This window comes from Mustela putorius, unplaced genomic scaffold, assembly GCF_011764305.1.
Source record: "Mustela putorius furo isolate JIRA1106 unplaced genomic scaffold, ASM1176430v1.1 tig00003863_pilon_pilon_pilon, whole genome shotgun sequence".
In the NCBI taxonomy this organism is placed as follows: Eukaryota; Metazoa; Chordata; class Mammalia; order Carnivora; family Mustelidae; genus Mustela; species Mustela putorius.
In genome coordinates, this window is record NW_025422015.1 from 5,892,312 (window position 1) to 5,919,111 (window position 26,800).

The 26,800-nt window shown below is 44.6% G+C and overlaps 1 pseudogene; it reads left to right on the forward strand.

The window, feature by feature from the left end:
* The first annotated feature begins 125 nt into the window (after positions 1–125).
* On the forward strand, positions 126–26,800 carry LOC106005808 (annotated as a pseudogene).

The following is a 26,800-nucleotide window of genomic DNA, read 5'->3' on the forward strand; positions in this document are numbered from 1 at the left end:
CTGAAGCTTTCCAACAATGTCTAAAGCAGTGAGAAGACACAGTGCAAGTCATGGGAAAGCAAGGCTGTGCAGATTCCCTCCACTGGAGGTGGTGCTGAATTGCCATCTGAGGGACAGTAGAAGACATGCCAGTGAGGCTTGAGACCAGTGGAGGCAGTTCTCCCAGTGAGCTGCACTACAAGATGCTGGAAGGCCCAGCAGTACAGGTTGGTGCCATTGGAGGGAGTGGTGAGCTGTGGTTTGAGTGTCACTGGAAAGCATGGCAATGCTGCTTGCCACCACTGGAGGCAGTGCTGAGCTGCAGTGTGAAAGACGCTAGAAGAGGAGTCAGTTCAGCCTGTCGGCACTGAGGGCAGTCGTGAGGTGCTAGTGTGAGAGACCCTGAAAGGTGAGGCACTGCTGCTTGTTTATATAGGAAGGAGTGGTGAGCTGTGTATTCTCTGTTTCCCCAGGCTCATGAGCGGCAGTCACAACCTCTGGAGCTGTCCACCCACTCAGCATTGTGCCGTTTCCCCAGGTTTGGTAGTAATGGGCTGTAAGGATGGTGCAGGAGGGGCTTCCCAGTAGGGTCTGGAGCTGGGAGGGGGGGAAACCAAACCTGACTCATTTTGCATTTAGAGCTAATAAGTTGAGCATTTTTCTGGAAGAGTAACTTCACTTATCCAGAAAGGACAATGGCATTGGTTGACTTTAGAATGAAGCTAATTACCACTTAAAAGACAAGCATGTGTTTCCAGTTCTCCCAGGAATTGGAGCAGGTGTGCAGGCCTTAGGTTGGAGGTGCCCATTTATCCCCACCTGACAACCCTTCTTCACTCTGGGTTCACGAGAACTGAAGTTTTGAAATCAGCGTCTGAGTCAGTCATGCAGCTCGTCACAGGAGGTTAGTGTTCAGAGAAAGCAGCAGGTGCACTGTGTGCAAGGTCACATCCATGTCAGAATGGGAGGTAAAAGTTCTCTTTCATCCCAAACCTCCTGGGCTTTTCTCTTGTCTCCAGTGGAACCCCAAAGTCACACTGAAGCAGCTGTCAGCAATCTAGAGTGGGTGCCAAAGTTCCAGAGTTTCCCTGCAGGGAGCACATGGCAGGGCATCCCATTTTCTTTGTTCACTTCTGGTTTACAAAGGTATTTGGAACATCTTTTTCCTAGGCAATCCCTTGGATTAGAAAGGAAAGATATGATTTACTCAGTGTATGTTTTTAACATGGAATGTGTTCCTTAATCTAACAGTGTTTATTCCACTGGGCTTAGGCTGTGGTGGAACAGCCAGCACATAGAATGGCTGTTTGTGGTCAGATAGAGACTTGGATGATGTCTTGTCCTTTGCCAAAGGTGAAGTTTCCTAACTGATTGTCTTTTCATCCAAAGAATTGCAATGAGGGCAGAGGGAAAATCCAAAATGATTCCAAGGAGCCTTTGATGATTTAAAAGTGAAGCTTGACTTTCTAGTTTCACTAAAGGGATCATCTAGATAGTTGGATATGCCGTATTTTCTCTGTAATTTCACTGGTGGTGAAGTCAGAGAGTCTTTGGGAATTCTTGTGGATAGAGGTGGCTTCAAGGGGCTTGGTGTCAGGAACTTGGGGTGAATTTCTGTAGCTGCTTGTCTGATGCTGGGGGAGTCAGGTTATCCCACAGTTTTTCTGTTTCCTCCTTAGGAAATTGCTGGCACATAATGTTCTGCTTAAAGTGGAACCCTCCTGCAGTTGGTGGGAATGTAGGCTGATGTAGCCACTCTGGAAAAGAGTATGGTGCTTCCTCCAAAAGCTAAAAACTGGACAACTGAGGATTCAACAGTTGTACTCCTAGGTATTTATCCAAAAGACACAAAAATGCACCTTCAATGGGACACAAGCACCGTGATGTTTATAGCAACATTATCAACAATAGTGAAACTATGGAGAGAGTCCCAATGTCCATTCACTGATGAATGGAGAAAGAAGATGTGGGAGACTGATATGAGGAAGTGGAGATGAAACATGGGGGGTTTGAGGGGTAGGAAAAGAATAAATGAAACAAGATGGGATTGGGAGGGAGACAAACCATAAGAAACTCTTTTTTTTTTTTTTTTAGATTTTATTTATTTATTTGACAGAGAGAGATCACAAGTAGGCAGAGAGGCAGGCAGAGAGAAGGAGGAAGCAGGCTCCCTGCTGAGCAGAGAGCCCGACTCGGGACTCGATCCCAGGGCCCTGAGATCATGACCTGAGCCGAAGGCAGAAGCCTAACCCACTGAGCCACCCAGGCGCCCCACCATAAGAAACTCTTAATGTCACAAAACAAACTGAGGGTGGCCAGGGGGAGGAGGGTACGGAGAGGGTGGTGGGGTTACCGACATTGGGGAGGGTATGTGCTATGGTGAGTGCTGTGAAGTGTGTAAACCTGGTGAGTTTACACACTGTGCCCCTGGGGCTAATAATACATTGTATGTTTATTTAAAAAATTAAAAGACCTGTGCCCCTGGGGCTAATAATACATTATATGTTTATTTAAAAAATTAAAAAATATTTTTAAAAAGGTGTGGGAGATTATATATATGTAATATATGAATAATTACATATGAATATATGTAATGTAATTATTCATATATGAATAATATATGGATATTACATAAATATAGTCTCCCACATCTTCTTTTTTATATATATTTATATTTTTAATGTATTATATATATTTATATTTTTATATATATTTTTATATGAATATCACACACACACACACAGTGGAATAAGAGCCAGCTTCAAAAAGAATGAAATCTTACCATCTGCAAGGATGTGGATGGATCTAGAGTGGATTAAGCTAAGCAAAATCAGTAAGGAAAGACCAATACCCTATGACTTCACCCCTATGGCATTTCAGAAAGAAAACAGATGAACATAGTGAGAAGAGAAAGATAGGCAAAAGAAACAGACTCAACCTCAGAGCACAAACCAAGGGTTGCTGGAGGAAGGGTGTGTGGGGAGAAGAGTTAAATGGGTGATGGCTATTAGGGAGGGCACTTGTTGTGATGAGCTCCGGTTGATGTATGCAGGTGAGGAATCACTAAATCCTACACCTGAAGCAAAGGAATTACCACTGCATGGAAACGAATTGGAATTGAAGTCAATGAAGGAAAGAAGAAAACCATGTTCTGCTTCATGAGGTAAAAATGAGTGGTTTTTCAATCTCTTATTCTGTGGATGATCATTTTTGAACACACTGTGGTAGGATACTCTAGTTTCTTATTGCATAAGGAGTCCTCAGAAAGCTGCAATGAAAGATCCAGATCTCAGAGCATGTACATGTTCCATTCCTATGGTCCTTACAGTTTGCCCAGGGAGAAAGGTAAGTGGAGAGAAATACAACAGAAGATGAAAAGAGTTAACCATTCAGGAGGTAGCCTTCTCCCTTTCTCATGAAAGACTTGGTCCAGTGTAATTTTGGAAGGATGGATGGGGGAATCTAGAGCTTTGCAGCAGACAGGGGAGTTCCAGGTCTGCCTGGAGCTGACAGGGGTCCTGGAGGAGAGATGAGTGCATTCTGCAAGAGGTTGTGGGCAGGGCTGTCTCCAGGGGTGGCTGTGTGTTTCCGTGTGACTGTTGTGACAGGTCAGGGCTGTGAGCATGTTCCTGGCTGAGGACATGTGAGGCCCGGGTGGTGAGCTGGCAGGGCACCATCTGTGCCACCAACCTCAGCCAACACACACAACCTCATCGTCTGTCCCTGTCACTCCACTTCAGACTTCTCCACATTGCCAGGCTGAGAAACTGGTTTGTGCTTCTTTCTTTGCATGTGGGTGAAGATTTGAAAGTTCGGTGGTTGGATTGATGGTCATCAGAACATCATCGGTTCCTCTTTTATTTCCTGCTCTTCTTTCAATCACTGAAGTGAATCAGACCTGCTAGTGGAAGGGGAAGTCTGTGTGTTTTTCTTTCCTGTTTCCATTAAACAATGGGAAAACAGTGTTCTGAAATAGTCAAAGAATCCTTTGTAGGGGTTCATGTTTTTCTCTTCCATGAACCACTTTCTGATATTCGAAATTATTTTTGAGAAGCACCTGCGTGGCTCAGTCATTCAGCATCTGATTTTGGCTCCGGTCATGATTCCAGGGTGCTGGGATTGAAGCACACATTGGGCTCCTTGCTTGGTAGGAAGCCTGCTTCCCCCTCTCTTACTCCCCGTGCTTGTGTTCCCTCCCTTGATGTGTCTCCCTCTGTCAAATAAATAAATAAAATCTTTTTAAAAAGAAATTATTTTTTAAAGTAAGACATAGCCTCATAGCTGTAACAGGGTGCAGTGCTCTTTGTGAGGGGAGAAATGGAGAAGTATAGGTTGTTTAGGAGCCTGGGGGGTGGCTCATTGTGCTCCCAATGGAACACAAGCCCCTGTTAGCCTTCCCTGGTAGGGGAGGGAGGTGGTGTGTGTGTGTGTGTCTCTGTGTGTGTGGCTACTCACCTGGTGGCCCATTCTGGGCTCTGAAACCTGACCCCATGAGTCCCTTGTGACTTGAACTGGAGAATTTATGAAGAAAACAGAATGAACCCTGGAGGGTGCCTGCATCTTTGCACTCGGACAACTCCATGCAGCAAAGGAGCCCATCACCCATGAGGTGTGTCAGGATCCCTGAGGGTTTGGGCTTTGCTTCCTGGAAGAGGTTGTGTCTTCATCCTCATCTGAACCAGAGCCATGTTGTCTGGTTATGGAGACCCAGACCTTTATGTGACCACGTCATTCTTATTCTTGTTATTTTAAGAAAGCAATATAGACATTGACTTCGAGATCCAAATATCAAAAGGAAAAACACAAGGTCATCTATATATATGAGGACTGAACTTGTGGCACCTCTCATTACTATGGGCAGTGTAGGACTTCCCAGATGAGAAAGAATGCGGAATTCTATTTGGATAGAAGTGTGCTGTGCCCACGTAGTGTTTTATTCTATCCTTTTCCTTACTTCTCTGAGGGAAAATAGAGTGGTGACTGGAGCTTGGTGTCTGATTTGAAGGAATGGGAGACAAGAGATTTGAAGGAGCAGTGTTCATGCTGACGTGGACATGGAGCTCTGTGCCCAATGAGTGAGGGTTCGAAGCTTGGACACCCATTTCCCCCACTATCCCCAAATCTGGAAACCACCCATCTGTTCTCATTATCTATGCATTCAGTATTTTTTCCCATATGGAATGTCCATGAGAGCCTCTGGTGTTTGTCCTTCTGTGTCTGAGTTATTTAGCATAATGCTCCCAAGGTCGATGTTTCCATGTCTGGTTATTACGAATAATGCTGCCGTAAACATGGGAGTGCATCTCTCTTTTGGAAGGAGTGTTTTTGTGTTCTCCAAAGAAATACTCAGTAGAGCACTGACTGGGTCATGTGGTAGTTGTATTCATTTTTTCTGGAACCTCCAAAGCATTTGTTACAGTGGCTGCACCAATATTTATTCTCACCAACAGTGCACAGGGTTCCCTTGTGTACACACCCTTGACCTCACCTGGTGTCTGTCTCTGGGATGATTGTCATTCCAGCTGTTGTGAGGTGATACCTGATGGTGGTTTGGACTTTTGTTTCCCTGATGACTGTTAGTGATGTTGAACAACTTTTTCTGTGTCTGTTGGCCACCTGTACACCATCTTTGGAAAGTATCTATTCACATTTTATTCTGAGTTTGTATTTTTTATTTTTTGTTTGAATTTGAAGGAGTGTTTTGTGTATTTTGGATATTAGCCTCTTCTCACACATACGATGTGCAGATATTTTTTTCTCATTGCGGAGGTTGGCTTTTAAGGGTTTGATGGTTTCTTTTGTCATGCAGAAATTTCACTTCGATGTCCTTCCATTTGTTTATTTTTGCCTTTGGTGCCTTTGCTTTTGGTGTCTGGTGTAAAAGACTCTTCCTTAAAACCAATATCGAGAAACTTACTACCTGTGTTTTCTTCTTGGAGGTTTATAGATTCAATTCTTATGTTCAAGTCATTCATCCACTCACAATTTGTAGGTCCAGTGTAAGAAAGCAGTCCAGGGGCACCTGGGTGGCTCAGCGGGTTAAAGCCTCTGCCTTCACTCAGGTAGTGATCCCAGAGTCCTGGTATCGAGCCCTGCATTGGGCTCTCTGCGGAGAGCCTGCTTCCTCCTCTCTCTCTGCCTGCCTTTCTGCCTACTTGTGATCTCTGTCTGTCAAATAAATAGAAATAAAATCTTTAAAAAAAAAAAAAAGTGGTCCAGTCAATTCTTCTGCATTTAGTGTCCCGCTATCCTAGTACCATTCACTGAATAGACAGTCCTTTTCCCATGGTATATTTTCTGCTGCTGTGTCATAAGTTAAGACCATACATGTGTGGGTTAGTTTCTGTCCTACCTTTCTTTCTTTCTTTCTTTCTTTATTCTTTATTTCCTTCTTCTTTCTTTCTCTTCTTCTTTTCCTTCCTTCCTTCCTTCCTTCCTCCCTTCCTTACTTCCTTCCTTCACATTCCTTGCTTGAAGAAAGCTTGAAGTCTGCAATTGGGTTGCTATCAGCTTTGGTTTTCTTTTTCAACATCCCTTTGGTTATTTATTCCTGTTCTGTGAAAAATGTGGATGGTATTTTGATAGGGAGTGCATTGAATCTGTGGATTGTTCTGGGTAGCATAGACATTTCCACAATATTTGTTCTTCCAATCCATGTACATGGAACTATTTTCCATTTCTTTGTGTCTTCCTCCATTTCTTTCATGACTATGGTATAGTTTTCTGAATACAGATAGTTTGCCTCTTTGGTTAGATGGATTCCTAAGTATCTTATGGTTTGGGAGTGCAATTATGCTTTGGATGGACTCCTTAATTTCTCTTTCTTCTGTTGCAACTACCTATAGTTGCTGTAGACAAATGCAACTGATTTCTGTGCGTTGATTTTATATCCTGCCACTTTACGGAATTCCTGGATGAGTTCTAGCAATTTTGGGGTGGAGTCTTTTGGGTTGTCCACAGAAAGTATCCTATTGTCTGCAAAGGGTGAGAGTCTGACTTCTTCATTGCCAATTAGGACGCCTTTCATTTCTTTTGTTGTCTGATGGCTGAGGCTAGGATTTCTAGTATGTTGAACAATAGTGATGAGAATGGGCATCCCTGTCATGCTCCTGACCTAAAGGGAAAAGCTCTCAGTTTTTTCCCATTGGGAATGATATTCTCTGTGGGTTCCCCATAGATGGCCTTTATGAATTGGAAGTATGTACCCTCTATCCCTCCACGGTGGAGAGTTTTGATCAAGAAGGTATGCATTAATTTGTAAGATGCTTTTTGTGCATCTATTGAGAGGATCCTATGTTCTTGTTCTTTCTTCTATTAAGGTAGTGGATTCCATTGATTGATTTGTGGTTGTCAAACCAACATTGCAGCCCGGGCATAAACTCTATTTTGTCATGGTGAATCATCCTTTTACTGGGCTGTTCGATCCTATTGGCCAGCATGTTGGTGAGAATTTTTGCATCCATATTCATCATGGATAGTGGTCTGTAATTCTCCCTTTGGGTGGGCTCCTTGTCTGGTTTTGGTATCAAGGTAATGTTGGCCTCATTCAAAGGGTTTGGAAGTTTTTCTTCTAGTTGTATTTTTTGGAAAACTTTCAGAAGAAGAGGTATTAAATCTTCTTTAAATGTTTGGTAGAACTCTCCTGGGAAGCCATCTGGCACTGGGCTCTTGTTTCCTGGGGGATTTTTGATGATTTCTTCGATCTCCTTACTGGTTATGGGTCTCTTTAGGTTTCCCTTTATTCCTGATTTAGTTTGGGTCATTTCTATATTTTGGGGAGTACATCCATTTCTTCAAGACTGTCTGATTTGTTGACATAGAGTTGCCATCCTATGTTCTTATAATTGTTTGTATTTCTTTGGTGTTGGATGTGATATCTCCTTCTTGATTCATGGTTTTATTGATTTGGGTCCTTTCTGTTTCCTTTTTGAGATGTTTGGCCAGGGGTGTATCAATCTTATTAATTCTTTCAAAGAAGCAGTTCCGAGTTTCATTGATTTGTTCTACTATTCTTTTGGTTTCTACTTCATTGATTTCTGCTCTAATCCTTATTATTTCTCTTCTCCTTCTGGGTTTAGGCTCTCTATGCTCCTCTTTCTCCAGATCCTTTAGGTGTAAGGTTAGGTTGTGTATTTGAGACCTTTCTTGGTTCTTGAGGAAGGTTTGTAGTGTTATATAATTCTCTCTTAGGACTGCCTTCACAGCATCCCAAAGATATTGAATGGTTGTATTTTCATTCTCCTGTGTTTCCATGAATTTTTAAAATTCATCTTGAATTTACTGGTTCACCACTCATTCTTTAGTAGGATGCTCTCTAGCATCCATGTATTTGAGTTTTTTCCACCTTTCCTCTTGTGATTGAGTTTCATTTTCAAAGAATTCTTTTCTGAAAACATGCAGGGAATAATCCTATTTTTTGGGATGAGAATGAACATGGCAGCCTCCTTATCTCTGGTCCTGTAGCTGAGAGCTCAGGGCCCCACTCCTTCAGTGCACCCTCACAGAAAATAGGTCAGTCCTTCATGTCTCCCTGTCTGTACTCCGTGCTATTCGGACCTGTGACCAAGAATTTCTGTCTCTGGCACATGACCCTGTTTGGAGTCTCCAGATACAGCAGACTCCTTTAGCATCCTCAGGTACCACTCCTCCTGGGGAAGAAAGGGATCTCTCCCCATTTGTGCTGCTTCTTGGGCCTCTTCTCAAAGACCGGTGGCGAGACTGTGCCATGGATCACAGTTTATGGCAACCTCCAGCTTAGAGCCAACTCCTGGGCTCACTCTTTGCAGCCAGCTTCCCTTTTCTAATACCTGGGAGCTCTGCTGTTCTCAAGCACCCTGGTCTTCCTGGGACCCCAAGGATCCTGAGGCCACACTGTCCCATTGAGGGTTCCAACCCTACCCAGCTGCCAGAGTGACATCCTTCATCAGAGCCAACTTCTAAAAGTTCCAATTTTGTGCTCTGCTGCCAAGCACTTGGCAGTAGCTGGCTGATGGAGGCTCCCTCCCTCCAGGGTTTATCTTCCCACCTATCAGCTTAGACTCACTTTTCTATACCTCCTACCTTGTGGAAAGTTGTCACTTTTCTGTTTGTAGAGTTGCTGCTATTCTTTTCTTGGATCTTGGCTTGAATTTGCAGGTGTTCAGAATGGTCTGATAGCTCTCTAGCTAAATTCCTTGTGCCAGATGAAATGAAGGTCTCCTACTCTTTCACCATCTTGGACTCTCTCTCTCTTCTTCTTTCTCAAGATTGCTTTGGGTTTTGGGGGTCTTTTGTGATTCCATATTAATTTTAGGACTGTCTTTTATTTCTTTGAATAATGCCATTGGAATTCAGATAGGGATTTCATCCCATCTGTAGATTGCTTTGGGTATGGTGGACATGTTAACATTATTAACTCTTCCAGCTAATAAGCATGACATATGCTTCCATTTATTTGTGTCATCTTCCAGATCTTTGGCCCATACATTTATCCACCAACACGCACATGTTTTTCCTTCCTTTTCCACCACATGTTCAGTATACCAGGTCTATCTCATTCTTGATTACTTTTAGTCCTAAATGGTTTTTGCTTGATGCAATCATTAATGCCATTGCTTTCTTAATCTCTCTATGTGAAAGTTGGTCATCAGTATAAAGGAATACAAGTTGGGTCACGTGGGTGGCTCAGTCAGTTAAGTGTCTGCCTTCAGGTCAGGTCATGATCCTGGGATTTTGGGAATGGGTCTGGCATTGGGCTCACTGCTCAGCAGGGAGTCGGCTTTTCCCTCACTCTCTGCTGCTCCCCTTGCTTATGCTCTCTCTCTCTTTCTTTGTGTGTGTCAAATCAATACATTCTTAAAAAAAAAAAAAAGAAATGCAACATGTCTCTGTAATTGACTTTGTATCCTGCAGCTTTACTGAATTTGTTTATCCTAATTTATTCAAATGTGTTTATTTGTTAATAAAAATGTATTTTTTGACTCTAGCGATTTCTACATATAGTATCATGTCATCTGCTAATAGTGACCATTTTCTTCTCCTATTTAGATTTCATATCTTTTTTTCTTTTTTCTTTTCTTTCTTTCTTTTTTTTTTTTTTTGTCTAAATGGTTTGACTAGAGCTTTCAATACAATGATGAATGAAAGTGGTAAGAGTGGGCATCTTTATCTTGTTCTTGCTGGTAGTGGAAAAGTTTTCAGCATTTCACCCTCTAGTATAATGTTGGCTGTGGGCTTTTCATATAGGCTCTTGGTTTGGTTGAGGTGTGTTCCCGCAGTACCCAGATGGTTTAGAGTCTTTATCATAAATGTATATTGCATCTTCCCAAGTGTTCTTTGTGCATCTATTGTAACAATCCTAAGATTTTTATCTTTTATTTTGTTAAGGTGGTGTGTGCTCTTGGTGGATGTGCAGATGTGGAATCATCCTTGCATCCCTGGAATAAATCACACTGAATCATGTTGTGTCATTCTCCTGATGGATTGTTGAATTTATGTTGCCGATAATTTGTTGAGGATTTTTGCATCTCTGTTCATGAGTGATATTGGCCTTTCCTTTTCTTGTGGCATCCTTGTCTTGTTTTGATACCACTGTAATGCTGTCTTCATAAAATGAGTCTAGACATATGCCCTTCTCTCCTTTTTTTAAAGATTTTATTTATTTGACAGAGAGGGGGGGGGATCACAAACAGGCAGAGAGAGAGGGGGAAGCAGGGTCCCCGCCGAGCAGAGAGCCTGATGCGGGGCTCAATCCCAGGACCCTGGGATCATGAGCTGAGCTGAAGGCAGAGGCTTTAACCCACTGAACTACTCAGGCGCCTCCCTCTTTTCTCCTTTTTAAAAAACAGTTTGGGAAGGGTTGGTATTAATTCTTCTTCTACCATCTGGTTGAACTCCTCAGTGAAACTGTCTGGTCTTGGGCATTTGTTTCCTGGGAGGGTTTGATTATCAAATCAATCTTTTTACTAGTGATCAGTCTGTTCAGACTTTTTTCCTTCATGGTTCATTCTAGGTTGTTGTTAGGAATTTATCCATTTCTACTAGGTTGTCCAAGGTGTTGGCCTCTACTTGGTCATAGTACTCTCTAACGATCCTTTGTATTCTTGTGCTACTCATGTTTCTTTCTTTTTTAAGTTTTTCACATTTTCAATTTAAATTAAGTTAGCCAAGGTATAGTTTTTGATGTAATGGTCAATGATTCATTATTTGCATGTAAGACCCAGGGCTCATCATCACATGTTCCCTCCTTAATACCCATCATCCAACTACCCCGCCCCCAAACCCACCTCTCCTCCAATTTGTTTCCTATGATTAAGAGTCTCTCATGGTTTGTCTTCCTCTTTGATTTCTTCCCATTCAGTTTTCCCTCCCTTCCCCTGTGGTCCTCCACACTATTCCTTGTGCTCCACATATGAGTGATACCATATGATTATAGTCATTCTCTGCTTGACTGATTTCATTTAGTATAACCCCCTCCAGTTCCATCCATGTCGATGCAAATAGTGGGCATTCATCCCTTCTGATGGCTGAGTACTGTTCTATGGTATGTATACACCACATCTTCTTTATCCATTCCTCTGTTGAAGGACATCTCAGCTCCTTCCACACTTTGGCTATTGTGGACATTGCTGCTAGGAACATTGGGGAGCATGGACCCTTTCTTTTCACTGAATCTCTATCTTTGAGGTAAATACCCAGGAGTGCAATTGCTGGGTCATAGGGCAGCTCTATTTTTAACTTTTTGAGGAACCTCCATGCTGTTTTCCAGGGTGACAGCACCAGCTTGCATTCCCACCAAGAGTGTAAGAGGGTTCCCCTTCTCCACCTCCTCGCCAACAGTTGTTGATTCTTGTCCTGTTAATTTTAGCCATCCTAACTGCTGGAAGGAGGTATCTCATTGTGGTTTTGAATTCCCTGATTACAAGTGATGTGGATAATTTTTTCATGGTCTCTTGGCCATTTGTGTGTCTCCTTTGGAGAAGTGTCTCTTCCTGTCTTCTTCCCATTTCTTGAGTGGTTTCTTTGTTTCTTGGGTGTTGAGTTTGAGCATTTCTTTGTAGATCTTGGATACCAGACTTTTATCTGTCAAGCTATTTGAAAATTTCTTCTCCTATTCTGTAGGCTGCCTTTTAGTTTTGTTAATTGTTTCCTTTGCTGTGCAGAAGATTTTACCTTGATGGAGTCTTGATAGTTCATTTTTGCTTTTGTTTCCCTGGCCTTTAGAGACATGTCTTGCAAGAAGTTGCAGTGCCCAAGGTTGAAGACGTTGTTGTCTGGGTTCTCTTATAGGATTTTGATGTGAGACAGTAATCAATTATCTTTCTTTCCTGATTGTTACTTGAGCCCTCTCTCTTTCTTGATGAGTCTAGCTAAAAGTTTGTCAATTTTGCTTATCTTTCCAAAAAAGACAGGTTGTATTTTCATTGACATTTTGCCTTTTTAGTTTCCATTGGATTTATTTCCACTTTCCTTATTGTTATTTCCTTCTACCTACTGATTTGGGACTTTGATTTTTTTTTTTTTTTTTTTTTTTTTACTTTTTTCCGTGTATATTAGGTTGGTTATTGGAGAACTTTCAGATGGATTGATGAGGACCTAAATTTCTATGAACTTTCCCCTTAGAGCTACTTTTGCTGCATCCCATAACTTTTCATAGGTTCTCTTTTTCGTTTGTCTCAAGGTACTTTTAAATTTTCTTTTGATTTCTTATTTGACTATTGGTTGTTTACGAATATGTTGTTAAATTTCCACATATTTGTGACTGTCCCATTTTCTTCTTCTGACTGATTTCTACTTTTATACTATTGTGGTTGGACAAGATTTGAACCAGAGCATGAAGGGAGCATTCATTTAAAGGTTAGTTTCCTGGGGTATTTTCTGAGGGTAGACCACGACTTCCATGGGAACAGAGGAAGGAAGGTTTTATGAGATGGGGGGGGGGGTAGGTGGTGAACCCTTGTTAGAATTACTGATTTCTACCATGCAGGCTGTGTACCACTGTTCACACTGTAGCCCTGATGGACTTGTATTTTCTTAGAAACATTTTCCAGGAGGTGCGGGGTGGCCTTCTCTAACAGAAAGGTGCCCTGTGCGTTCATGGCATGGCCCTAAGTCAGCAACCAGGATATGGTAAATTGGGGGATCAGAACCTGACTTTCTGTTGGAAGTGACTGAAACAGGGAATGGTGAGTTTCATGACAATAGCCGGTGTCCCGAGTGACCCACTGGGTGTTCGTGGTGGGTGGGGTATGGGGCCTAGGATCTGTCTCATCAAAACCTGTGGAATTTAAGGAAACCCTCCTGTCTGTTGAGTTGTGTGGAGACAGGGAGACAGCAGTCTCTGGCCAGACATGAGGGTCACACTAGAACACCACCAGAGGTGCTTGGTTATCATGAAAACCGATCAGTTTCTGGTGATTGTGATTCCTAGCAGCAGTATGGAGAGAGGAGGGTGGTGGTGGTGCATGCTTCCTAGGGGTGTGGTCAGGACTAGTCTGGAGTCCACTGAAGTGAACCATGCCTGGCACAGAAGACATCCAGTCACTGTAGCGGTGGGCACTATGCCCATGGCACTTTCATGCCAGGGGCTCCCATGCTGCCACCTTCTACTTTTCATCATCTTCATGATCATGAGCCTCTGCTCTTACCCCATGACCCCCCGAGGTATTGCCCTCTCTCCATGTGGCCCTCATCCTCTGCCTTGAGCAACCTGATGCCAAGATAGCCTTCTCAAGAGGCAGGTCTGTCAGTCCCCTGATGGAACACTTCCATCAGTTCCCTGCGAGGTAAGAATAATGACCTGCCCTGGAAGGAGGCTGCAGGTTCCCAATCAGGAGAGCCACGTCTCTCTTTTCAGCCCAGCCTGCCCTCCCCTACGTCCTCCTTAGGGAAGTTCTCCCCACTTCATCAGCTGACAGCTCTGACCTTAAAAACCAATAGTGTTTTCTGTTTCTCCATGTTGTAGTTCATTCATGGCATGTCTTCCAAACCTCTCAGTGGGTTTTCAGCCATTCTCAGGGCTCTCTGCTCAAAGAAGGGATACCCCAGAGGGCCAGCCTTCCCTGCCACTTCCATCAGCATGTTCCTGAGCCCTGGAGCCAGCTGCCCACTTAGAGCTGAAGGACCCAAGCCAGCCCATTGTGAGCCCAGCCTGTGTCAGCAGTGTAGACTGATGTTTGCCAGGAGTGGTGGGCAAGTGGCATGGGCCAGGGGAAAGCAGCTTCTCTTTCTTATTCCTTCCCCCCCTCCCTCCCAGAGGTAGCTCAGAGCAGCCTCCACTCTCCACATCATGAGATCCCTTGACCTGTGCCCCCTGCATTCAGCTGGTGAGTTTGGTGGCTTCCCATTGCTTCTGTCTCCCATACCCATACCCTCCCATATCCAGTTCCTGGATCAGGGGAGGGATCATACCCTTGTCTGTACTTGACCCTCTTCCTATCCTGCACTGAATCTATCCACCTTTGCTTCTTCCATAGATCTGCTTGGAAGCAAGCTTGCCCACAGGAAATCTAGTAGCCAAATGGATCCAAGTCATGACCAATGAGTTAGTGATCCAGGATAGAGAACAAACCAGCTCTGAAACCTGTCCCACACTCTGTGACCATCTCATACTAAAACAGACACAGTAATAGCTTTCTGGGTTATGACATGGCATCTTTCTCTACTTACACTCTCTTGAATGCATAGGTGCAGATCATGGATGAAAAGGGACATGGCTCCTGTGGGCTAGGATTAACAGGCAAAATGTAAGGATTTAGTGAAATTTGAATTCAAGGCATCGAATGAATAAATATTGATGAGCAAATACTCCCAAGTAGGGCATATGAACATTGTGGATCAAAGCTTTTTCAAGTAGGTTACTGAAAGAAAAATCTTTTTTATTGTTTAATTCCAGTCGAGTTAGCATACAGTGTTATATGAGTTTCAAGTGTACAATAGCATGAGTCAGTAATTCTGTATATTACTTACTGCTCATCAAACAAGTGTACTCTTAGTCCCCTTCATCTATTTCAGTCATCCATCCATTACCTCCCCTTTGGTATCTGTCAGTTTGTTCTCTGTCATTAAGAATCTGTATTTTGGTTTGTCTCTTTTTTCTCCTTTATTTATGTATGTTTGTTTCTTCCATTCTACACAGGAGTGACATCATATAGTATTGTCTTTCTCTGACTGACTGATTTCACTTAGGGTAATCCTCTCTAGATCCATCCATGTGACTGCAAATGGCAAGATTTCATTCTTTTTATGATGAGTAATATTCTACTGTGTATGGGTGTGTGTGTGTGTGTGTGTGTGTGTGTACATCTCTCAGCTCATTTAGCACTTTATCAATGGACACTTGGGTTGCTTCCATGTTGTGATCTTGTAAATAATGCTGCAGGAAACATAGGGGTGCATGTATCCTTTTGAGTTTTTGTTTTTGTATGCTTTAGGTAAATACCCAGTAGTGTGCTTGCTGGATCCTAGGATAGCTCTATGTTTAACGTCTTAAGGACCTTCCATACTGTTTTCTAGAGTGGCTGCAGTAGGTTGCTTTTCTACCAAGAGTGCACGAGGGTCCCCTTTTACCACACCATCCCAGCACCTGCTGTTCCTTGTGCTGTTGATGGGAGCCATTCTGACAGTATGTGCTAATATCTCATTATACTTTTGATTTGCATATTCCTGAGCTTGGGTGATGGTGAACATCTTTTCCTGGGACCATTGGCCATCTGTATTTCTTCTTTGGAGAAATGTCTGTTCATGTCTTTGGACTATTTTTTAGCTGGATTGTTTGTTTTTTGGTGTTGAGTTGTATCCACTCCACATATTTTGGACACTATTCCTTTACTGCATAGGATATTTGCAATATCTTCTCCCTTTTGATAGGTTGTCTTTTTATTATTACTTTTTCCTAGTTTTCCTGCTGTGAAGAAGTTCTGTCTGTGCCCTCTTGTAGGATTTTTATGGTTTCAGGTCTTCCATTGAGGTCTTGAAACTGTTTTGAGTTTATGTATCTGTATGGCGTAGGGAAGCAGAATAACTGCATTATTCTGCAAGTAGATGTCCAGTTCTCCAACACAGTTTGTTGTAGAGAATTTCCTTTTCCTTTTCAATATTCTTGCCTGCTTTGGGGAACACTAATTGGCCACACAACTGTGGGTTTATTTCTGAGCTTCTCTCCCACTCCCTTGGTCACTGTGTGTATTTTTGTGCCAGTGCCATACTCTTAGGATGACTGCAGCTTTGTAGTATAACTTGAAATCTGGAATTGTGACTCCTCCAGCTTTGTTTTTCTTTCTCAACATTGCGTTGGCTGTTAAATGTCTTTGGTGGTTCCACACAGATTTTTAGAAATGTTTGTTTGAGTTATTTTTGTTTATTTCAATGTCAATGAGCCAACCTATAGAAATCATGAGTTTCAAGTGTAGTGTTCAATAATAGATCAGATGCGTATAACCCCCAGTGCTCATTACATCACGTGCCCTCCTTAATGCCCATCACCCAGTTACCCCATCCCCCATCCACCTTCCCTCCAGCAACCCTGTTTGTTTCTGTAACGAAGAGTCTCTCGTGGTTTTTCTCCCTCTTTGATGACTTCTCATTCAACTGTCCATGAAAGCCGTGGCCAATGACAGACTTCATGTTCTCCATAATCAGCTTTAGGGACTAATGGCCACATGTGGCTTAAAATCATACTGAAAGAAATCTCCTTACAAAACTTTCCTGTGCAGAAGACAGTTTAGGGACACTGCCCCTCACCCACGCTGTCGTTTCTGGTCTGGACAATGCCCAGTCAAGCTGACATGTGTAACCACCCAAAGGCACAGCTGTGACATCCTGGAGTATCCCTGGTCCCCTGCCCTTGAGTCTGACCAACCCTGCACACTCCCAGTCCTCCTGAGATCCCCTGTCATGACACAGCTGTGATCACCCTCCTGGAGCATTCCCTGGCCCCCCTACCCCCAGGTCTGGCCAACACCCCCAGTCCTCCTGAGTGTCCCTTGTCATGGCACTTGTCACACAAGGCTGTCATTTTCTGTCTCTTGGTCTGTCCTTTCTGCTTGGAGTAGATCTCACTCACAGATGCCTGGCTGGATGACAGATGGATGAATGGTTTCAGGATCTTTGGTCCTGGAGCAGTAGCCATCCCTCAAAATCCTGATGGGCAAGGGGAGTCTCTGCCCCTCTGTGTGCCCCCAGCCTCAGTGGAAACTAGTGTGCAGGACAAGAGACTTGGAAGTCCCCCCAGATGAAGTTTGTTCTGTGAAGGTGGCTTTCTTCTGAGATCACTATTCAACCACATTGCATGGCCGTTCCTGTGGGACAGAAAGCATGCTACTGTATTGTATTCTTGCACACTGTGGGTCCCAAAGAGGAAGCACACGTTTACCCTCACAAGGTCAAACTTACATCTCCTTTTCTGAGCATCACTACCCTGTAAACAACAGTGAATACCCGTTGGGCTGCAGACCTGTAGACCTGCACCTTGAATGGCGTCAATAGAGGAGGATGGAGATGGAGTTCTGGCTAAAAGGATGGAAGTCCTTGCCTCTGGGGGTGAAGAAATTGATTTGATTCAGAAGAGGCTAAGTTATCCTCAAAGAAAGGACATGATCCTAGTATCTTTGAGACCAGGGATGGGCATAGACTTTTCTGGAAAGTCTTCTGAAAAGATTTTCTGTTAGGTGTTGCAGTCCATGTGGTGTTTCTGGCAATAACTTCACTCTTGCATTATGGCTTGAAAGCAGCCACAGACTGTCCATAACTAATGTTCCAGGCACACTTGATTTTGAGAATATGGGGGGAGGTCCATTTGGCCCATGGGTGGTAGTTTCCTACACCCCAGATCTGCAACGTGATGGAAGATGGGAGAGAGCTCTTCTTTTCCAGAGGCAGAGTGGGAAGTCACTGGTATCCATCCTGCCTGACCCTGCCCCTGCACATGAAAGAAAAAAAAGATGATAGTGAGATTGGCCAACAATGAAGGCCTCAGGAATTCCCTCCCACACCCCATTTCAACGTCAGCCTTAAGCTTCTCACAGCATGTTTGTCTGTGGTTGAATTCCATGTAGGTATTGTTTGGCTGAGTTAGTCCCCATTGCATGGCAGGTATATCTTGTGGGCTCTATACCACACAGATGCTCGTCTTGTTCGGGCCAAGACCATGATTACTTTTGGGATTCTCCTTAGGTAGCAGAGGATCTAGCACGTGTGGGCTTCAGGACAAGTCTGATTCAGCCCTCAGCAATGTTATGAAGCACCTGGCTTCCTGGGCCCTCTGTGGCACTGGCATGGGCCTGGACTAGGCCACTTGTTCAGTTGCAATGGATAAGCCCCTGTCCTGGGTGGTCCACCCCATGACTAGCTCTTTAGGCTGAGACTTAAAATTCTTGGTATTTCAATGAGCAGTGCATTACAACATTGCCTGCATTTTACTCGTGTGCTGATGAGGATCTGAAAAAGGAAAATGTTGTCAGTGCTTCCACAAATTGTACACTGGAACAGCCAAATAATAACATTTTATTTTTGACACAAAATAGGATGTATTCTGCTGTGATTCTTAGTTTAAAGCAGGGGAGAGGGCCCTCTTTCAGTACTGGTAATGAATACCATAGGCCTTCCTAGGGAACACTATCAGATTCTATTGAAGACTTTGTCTTTGTGGAAAAATAAGAAGTCAACCAGTTATTTTGTCACAGGTTTCATTTTCCATGAACATTTCCACAATATCTGGGTTCACACCTCTACCATTGTGAAATCATCCCAACTTTGGCAGCTACTCACCCTTGTCTGCCAAGGGTATGTTTGAGCCAAGACAAAAGCAAATTCTCAATGACTGGGAGACCCTGGGATCAGAATGCTGTGGGTAGGAAATCACTGAGATCTTAAATTCTAAATGAGCTCCTGACACCCAGATGAAATACATTTCAGATTTAGGTGACAACTGACAAAAATGTGTCATCTCTAAATACCTCAATTCCTAAATTTAACGGTGAAAACTAACCTGACCTTAAAGCCCAAATTGAAACCCTGAATCCAAACCTGAAATTGTACCAAAAGCCTAAGTTCTGAACCTGAACCCAGATCCAAGCCCTGAAGCATGAACCCAAACCCTAAACCAGAACTCTGAACTCAAATCCCAACATGAACCCAAACCCCAAATTTGACCTTGAACTTTATCCCAGAAACCCTGAGTCTTAAACCCTAAATCCTAAAGCCCTAAACTCTAACTGCTCCCTTGCCCCTCACTCTAAGTCCTCACTCTGACGCTATCCTCAAAGCCTGATCTAGAACTCTGGCTGAAAGCTGAACCTGAACCCAATTGAAACCTTTCACCACACTTTGTTTATGCATTCACCAGTGATGGATATTTTCAGTTTCTACCTTTTGAGTCTTGTGAACACTGTTTGGGTAGGGGGCTAGGATTAGGGTCTTGTATTGGGGCCAGGGCCAGGATTGAGAGCAAGTTCAGGTCAGAGTATGGGTCTGCTTGGGCCAGGGTCATGTTCATTGTCAACGTTTGGTTCAGGGACCGTTGTCATTCCATATTGTTTCCAATTCATTGTTCCTTGGCTATTTTTGGAGAATCTGGGGGATATTGGGCTCATGGAGCTTGAATTTCCAGAAGAAATGGCTCCAGCTGGACCCCAGGAGGGAGCAGGTGCTTCCATTGAAGGGTGAACTCCCCTAAGCCTGCACTGCCTTCCACCGCCTGCAGAGGGCGCAGAACCCCAGCTTCTGCTGGGAGCCTGGCCTGTGCCTTGGCAACTGGAACTGGAGTAGGGCCTCCTTGGGAGCCACTGTGATTTCTGGAGGACTTGGGGACGCTCCCACGCTGACAGGACAAGCTGGGGAGGATATGGTTCCACATACACAGTGACAGGACCCACCGTGGAGGACTAAGGCTGTGTCCACACTGACAGCAGTCTCACCCCCTCAGGACCCACCGCTGGAGGAGAAGCCGCCTCAGCAGGGAGTGGCGAGGGGGTGCCTGGTCTCAGGAGGAAGGGCGTGCTGTGTAGACACTGGGGCTTCCGGTTTTGTGTGTGGTTAGGTGGCCTCCTGTGCTGCTGTTTGTGGGACAGTGGGGTTCCCCTTTCTGGGCTCAGATGCACGCACTGGGTTCCGCGTCTCTGTGAGAATGCAGATTCCGTTCCTGGGGCTCCTGAGACAGTCTGCAGTCACGGAGCGGCCACCCGCCTCGGTGCTCATGCTCCCCCTGCCTTAGCCCTGCAGGGTCCTTCCTGTGTCCACACCCATGTCAGGGTTGGTCCAGAGTCTGGAAGCTCAGGAGCGACAGTGGACTGTGTAGACTGTTTTGGAGAGAGGAGGTAATTTCCCAGTTTCGGTTCTTCCCTGAGCACAGAGTGTCTTCCTGTTTCCGTGTGTCTCCCTCTCTACCTGTCATCAGTGTCCCACGGCTGTCAGAAGACAGGACTGTCACCCCGTTGGTTCAGGGGACTCCTAGATATCTTGTTTTGGATGCAGTAGTAAATGAGATTGTTCTCCTAGTCTTTTCTGATGGGGGAAATGCAATTGATTTGTGTATATTGATTTTGTTCCTTGCAAGTTTCTTGAATTTATTAGTTCTGTTTGCCTTAAACTCAAACTGCCAGTTATTTGACCAGCAGAATGGGTTTATTTGGGAATAGCAGAGGATGGCAATCTGGGATGAGCAAGCTACGGGCACATCACAGGCAAGTGCAAGAAACAAAGGAGAGGAACATTATTTCGTGGAGAAGGAGGAAGTTGGGAGGGTTGTTTGGAAGGAGAGTCCACTGGAGAAAAGCAGGGGTTCGGGGAGATGGAGGATTCTCACCAGCCTAGTTGCAGGGGTGGTGGATTTCTTGTAGGAGATGAACCCTCCAGCTTCCCCTGTGGGGCCTGGAATGGATGAGTCTCTCCCATGGGGGATTGTAATGTGGGGTTGGTAATGGGCACTGAGTGGCAGGCGCCCCCTTCCAGCCTCCCCTTCTGGCATCCCCAGTCCACTTTATTGAGGCTTCCCTTCACACTTTTTCACAGTTCTTACCATTTTGTGGTGGAGCGTTGTGGAGAATTGGAATTCCAAATCCCACTGCTTCTACTGTACCCAAGACCTGGGGGCACCCGATTTAATCCTCCCAGGAGTCTCTTGCTAACATGGGTCTTCCTCCAAGGCTGAGAGTGGCCTCTCCACGGTGGGTGAACTGGATCTGGCAGAACTTGACCTCTATCCGAAGTCTGATGTCCTCTCTGCTTCTGTGATGTGGTGCTAACACGGATGTTTGGAAGAGTCATTTACTCTGAGGTGATTTCAAATCTGCAGTAATTTGTCACAGCAGCACAAATATGCTTTATCTCCACACTCAGGGTCCCCAGCTATTGTTTCTTTACCATGTTTGCCACTTCACACAGGATACTTCAGTGCATTTTGCCCCAAACAGGGACAGTGTCCCACAGAACCACCATGTAACCCCAAGTGAGGAAATCATGATGGTTCTCACATTTGAACCCAGGCCCACTTCAGCTGTCACCACCTGCCCGATGGTCTGAAATGTCTTCTCCTTTTGGATCCAGTTTTCTTCTTCTGGATCTTCTTCCAGGGCTTTCCCTTATTTGGGTAACTTTGATGGACTTACGGAACATAGATGGCTCCCATCTGAGTGCTATTTCTATATGGCTTATGTCACTGGGGCTGTTTTCAGTGTCCATCTACATTGTGACATGCACCAATCCTTCATGCACTTTTTCACAGGGACTGAACATAAGAATATTGACCCCTTAAAACATTTCAGGTACACAATTCTCTGGCCCTGCATGAGTTCCCACTGTTGTACTTCATTCTCCAGAATTTTCTCACTCTCCCTGAGGGAGCCTGTATGCATGAAACATCAACTCCCAATTGTCCTTTCCCCTAAGCCCCCTGTAGCCACATCCAGCTTTGTGTCCCAGACACCTCATCCAAGTGGAATCATACAGTATCTGTCCTTTCATGCCTGGCTGATTTCACTCAGCGTAATGACATCCATGTTCAACCCGTGTTGTAGCCTGTGTCAGAACTCCGTTCATTTTTAAGGCTGAATCATATTCCATGGTTCTATAAGCCACATTTTGTTTATCCATTCATTTGTCAATGGAGACTTGGGTGGCTTCCACCTTTTAGCTGTTGTGAGAAATGCTGCTCTGAATATGGATACTTCTATTTTTAATTTTGGGGGCATATAGGCTTCAATGGAATTCTGTGCTTAATATTTTAAGGAACCACCACATTTTCCCCCCACAAGTGAACCATTTTACTTCATTCCTTTATAGGGCAGAACAAGATAGCCATTTATGGATCTACCTCATTTCATTTATCCTTGTCCCCATGGATGGACATTTGCATCTGTTATTTGCAAAAGGACATCCTTTTCCCCATGGATGGACATTTCTGGGTTTTGCCTGTTGTGTACATGGCTGCTATAAGTATTCCTGTACATATTTGTTTATTTGTTTGAACCAGTATTTTCAATTTGGGGGGTATATACCTAGGGATACAATTGTTGAAGCCTATGGTAATTCTGCATGGACCTATTTGAGTAAATGCCAAACTATTTTATATGTAGAATGTACCATTTTTCACAAGCAAGATTTAAGGGTTTCAGTTTCTCAACATCCTTTTGTTATTTTTTATGTTCTTGATCATAACGATTCTACTTGTGTAAAAGGACATCTAGCTGGCTTAAATATTCATTTCCATAAAGACTAATGATTTTTAACATCTATTCATGTGCTTTTCACCATTTGTATGATTTCTCTGGAGAAGGGTCTATCCAAGTCCTTGGTCCATTTGAACAATGGGGTTGTCTTTTTGTTGAGTTGCAAAAGCTCTTTACATATTCTGGGCAACAGACTCTTATTAGATAAATAATGTACAAGTATTTCCTTCTATTCTGGGGGCTGTCTTTTTACTTTCTACATAGTGTCTTCTGATGTACAAATATTTTTTAAATTTTTTCCATTTCTTTTTTAAGAGTGAGTGAGAGAGAGTATGCAAGTGGATAGAGGCAGAGGGAGAAGGAAAGAAAATCTTAAGCAGGCCCCACACTCAGTGTGGAGCCTGACATGGGGCTCAATCTCATGACCTTGAGATCATGATCTGAGCCAAAATTAGGAGTCGGACAGTTAACCAACTGAGCCACCCAGGCACCTGGGGCATATTTTTAATTTTGAGGATATTATTTTATCTTTTTTTTTTTTTTCCATCTTATGCTTTGGTGTCAGATCTAAAAGCATAGCTAAATCCAAGGTTATCAAGATTTATCCTCATTTGTTTCTTCTAGGTTTTATAATTTTACCTCTTATATTTAAGCCTTTAACTTATTTTGAATTAATGTGTATATGTGGTGTGAGGTAAGGGTCCAGTTCCATTCCTGTGTACATCGACAGCTGATTGTCTAGCACCCTTTGTTGAAAAGACCATTCTGTCTCCCCAGTGTAATGTTGTCCACCTTTGTCAAAATTCAGTGGACCATAGATGAAGGGGTTTATATCTGGGCTCTCAGTTAAATCCCACTGATCTGTATGCATTTAAAAAAAAAGAAAGAAATTTATTTTATTTATTCAAAAAATTTTTTGGAAATTTAAATATCAAATAATTAACATATAATGTATTATTTGTTTCAGTATAACAGTATCACAATGCTTCATTTACTGTTGCTCTGTGTTAAGATTTGAACTTTGGAAGTATGACCTTTCACCTTTGATTTTCTTTTTCAAGGTGGTTTTGGCTATCTTGTGGTTCCTTAAAATTCCATATGACTGTTACAATTAGCTTGGGCATTTCTTCCCAAAGGCCCTTGTGAAATTTCCTTTCACAAAGGCCTTTGTGAAATTTCTTGGGAGCATAATGAATTTCCACATTGCTTTGTTACTGTTGCCATCTTTTCAATAATATGTCTTTTCCTCACCATGGGGTGTCCTCAGATTTATTTAGGTTTCCCTTTCTTTCAGCAATGTTTTGTAAATTTTGGTGTACAAGAGGTATACTTTGATTACATCTTTTCCTAAGTATTTTGTCCATGTGGATGTTCCCTAAAATGGTTTGTTTTCTTAAATTCCTTTTTGGATGATTCATTGCTAGTGTATACAAATAAGATAGATTTTTGTATATTGATATTTTGTCCTGTAACTTTGCAAAATTAGGGAACTGGCTGTGAACATTTCTTGTTGATTCTTTAGGAAGCTCTCTGTATATGATGATACCGTCTCTGGTCTCTGAATAGACCTAGATCTCCTGTTTCCTTTCACATGAGGATTCCTTATTTCTTGCCTTATTGCTCTGAATAGAACTTTCAGTGCAATACTGAGCAAGGAGCGAGGAGTGAAAGCCAGCATGATGGAATTGTTTGTGACTTCAGAGTAGAGCTGTCAGTCCTCAAAATTGAGCACAGTGTTTGATTAGGGTTAGGGTGGGGTTAGGGTTAGGGCTTAGGTTTAGGGTCTCCCTGTCCTCCGTTGTACAGAGCCCATTCTTCTCTGGTAACCAGCAGAGTAATCTTTTCAGAACATAATATTTGAGCTTCTCTGTGATCCGCTCCCCAGCTGCCTGTCCTCTCCAGCCTTTCCTCTCCCACCGTATCCCCCCTACCCCAGTGGGGCTCCCAGGTTTGTGGTCATCCTACATGTGTCTTTGGCCTGAATCCAAGCATTTACATTCTGCCTGCCCTCTGCCAGGAGAACTCTTCTCTGCCCCTGCTTCATGTCTGGCTTGTTCCCCTTTTGGCTGTACCTGGACTTGCTCCCCAGTGAGCTGACTCCTCTCTTCCTGCTGAGTGTGGCCCTGTCCCCTATTTAAATATAGTGCCCACTTTCCCTGTGTGAGCGATATACTAAGCTGCCAGGTATGGGGCAGGCACTGGGAAGTAGCCTTAGTGCCTGTGTGAAAAAAATAATTAGTCTCAGGGCACCTGGATGGCTCAGTCATTAAGCATCTACCTTTAGTTCTGGTTGTGATCCTGGAGTCCTGGGATTGAACCCCACCATGTTGGGCTCCCTGCTCAGTGAGGGAGCATGATTCTCCCTCTCCCACTCCCCCTGCTTGTGTTCTCTCTTTAGTTGTCTCTCTCTCAAACAAATAAATAAAACCTTAATAAAAACCCGTCTCAGAGGAGCTTACCACCCTTTGCTAACAATGGAGCAGCTGCTGTCCCCACAGGCAGTCCCCTCAGAAAGACAGGACTTCCAACTTCTGGACCTGGGAGCTTCCACTCTTGGGCTCATGGCTGGGGCCAAACTAACAAGCCCCCTGTTCTTCTAGCTGTCCTCTTTCCCCTTCCCTGCCCACGGGGTGGACCTGATTCCTGATCTGGGGGAGTTCGAGGGTGACCGTTCCTAGGAATAGCAGCGGTTGACTAATGGACCTTGTCAGAAAGAGGCCTAGTAGCCTTCAAAGGAGGACCCTATGGGGGTGGAGACAGCTCTGTGGGGGCAGCGACAGCCCCCTCAAAGCAAAGTGAGGCAGGAGGCCAGCCCTGCTTATTCTAGCCAGTCTGTAGGCCACAGAAAGGAGGGCTGTGCCCCAAAGTGCTCCATTCCTGGCAGGTGGGGATGGGACCTGCAGGGGGTCGGCCAGGGAAGGGCACCTGCAGGGTTTGCCTGGTTTTTCGGCCCAGGAGGAGCATTCCTGGCTCCTGCATGCTGACTGTGGGTTTGGTTTCCTGCCTCTGAAGCCTCAGGCTCCCCTTTGTATGATGAGGTGCTGATGGCCCCCATCTGTGGGAGAAGAGAGGGAGGCCCCATAAGCAGACTTCCTTGGGACAGGCTGGGAGAGTGGCTGTAGCTTAAAGCAGCCCGGGGCCTGCCCCCTTGAAGAAGGTGCACACTTCCATGGCCCCCAGCTCTGGCGTCTTGTCATTAGCCTCTGACAGTGATCCTCCTTCCTCCTTGTCCCTCATCCCTGTAGATAGGTGGTCTTCCTGGAGCTGTCCCTGCAGAGGGCAGAGAAGCCCATCATGGTGGGACACAGGTTCACCTACTAGGTCATCACCGACTAACGGGCTGCCAGGCCCGTGTGCCCTTCTAGAGGGCCTGGAGGGTGGTGGTCTTTGAAGTCCCAGGCACCCCGCTCTGGCAGGATGTGTCCATACAGCATATGGCGATGGTCAGCTGCTTCTGTGAGCAGCGTTTCCTCTGTGAGGTGGACAACCTGCCATGTGCGGATGTGGACTTGAAGTCCTGTGATCATGTGGGCATGGAGATCCTCTCCTCCCTCTTTGGCATCCTGCACCCCAGTTTCTACGAGGTGTCCTGTGAAGACTTCAGCTACCAGCACCAGCCACAGTCCAAGGCCCGCATCCCCGGGGACCAGGGCGATGTTTACTACATGGGGATCTTTTTTGGCGGCTTGATGGTGGAGGTTAACTGACTGACCTTGGCCTGTCACCTGGTGATGGGGGTCGACCTGACCAATGGGATCATGGTTGTGTGGCATGATGAGAGCCACTTGAACATGTACCTGCTGGACCACAAGCCCACCAAGGTGCTATCCCTGGAAGACCTGTGGGACACACGGCAGCTGGGCTGTCCCCTGCAGGACCTGTGAGACCTGTGGTGTCTGGGCTGCCCTCCCCACCCTTCATGAAGAACCTGAGATTCAGGCCGTGCCCAAGAATCACCAGGACATCTGGGTCTCATGAGGGGCTGTCCCCATCTCCATCAGGAGGTGCTCTCCTGAGCAGAGCTGTGAGAGCAGGTTCCTACTTCTGTCCCCTCGAGGGAGACCATGGAGCCCAGCCCTGCCCACATGGGCATTTCCAGGGCCCCAGCTGCATCTGCACACAGGAGGCCTGCCTGGGGACACAAGGTCCTCTCTTTGTGGTCACTAGAGTTTGATAACTTC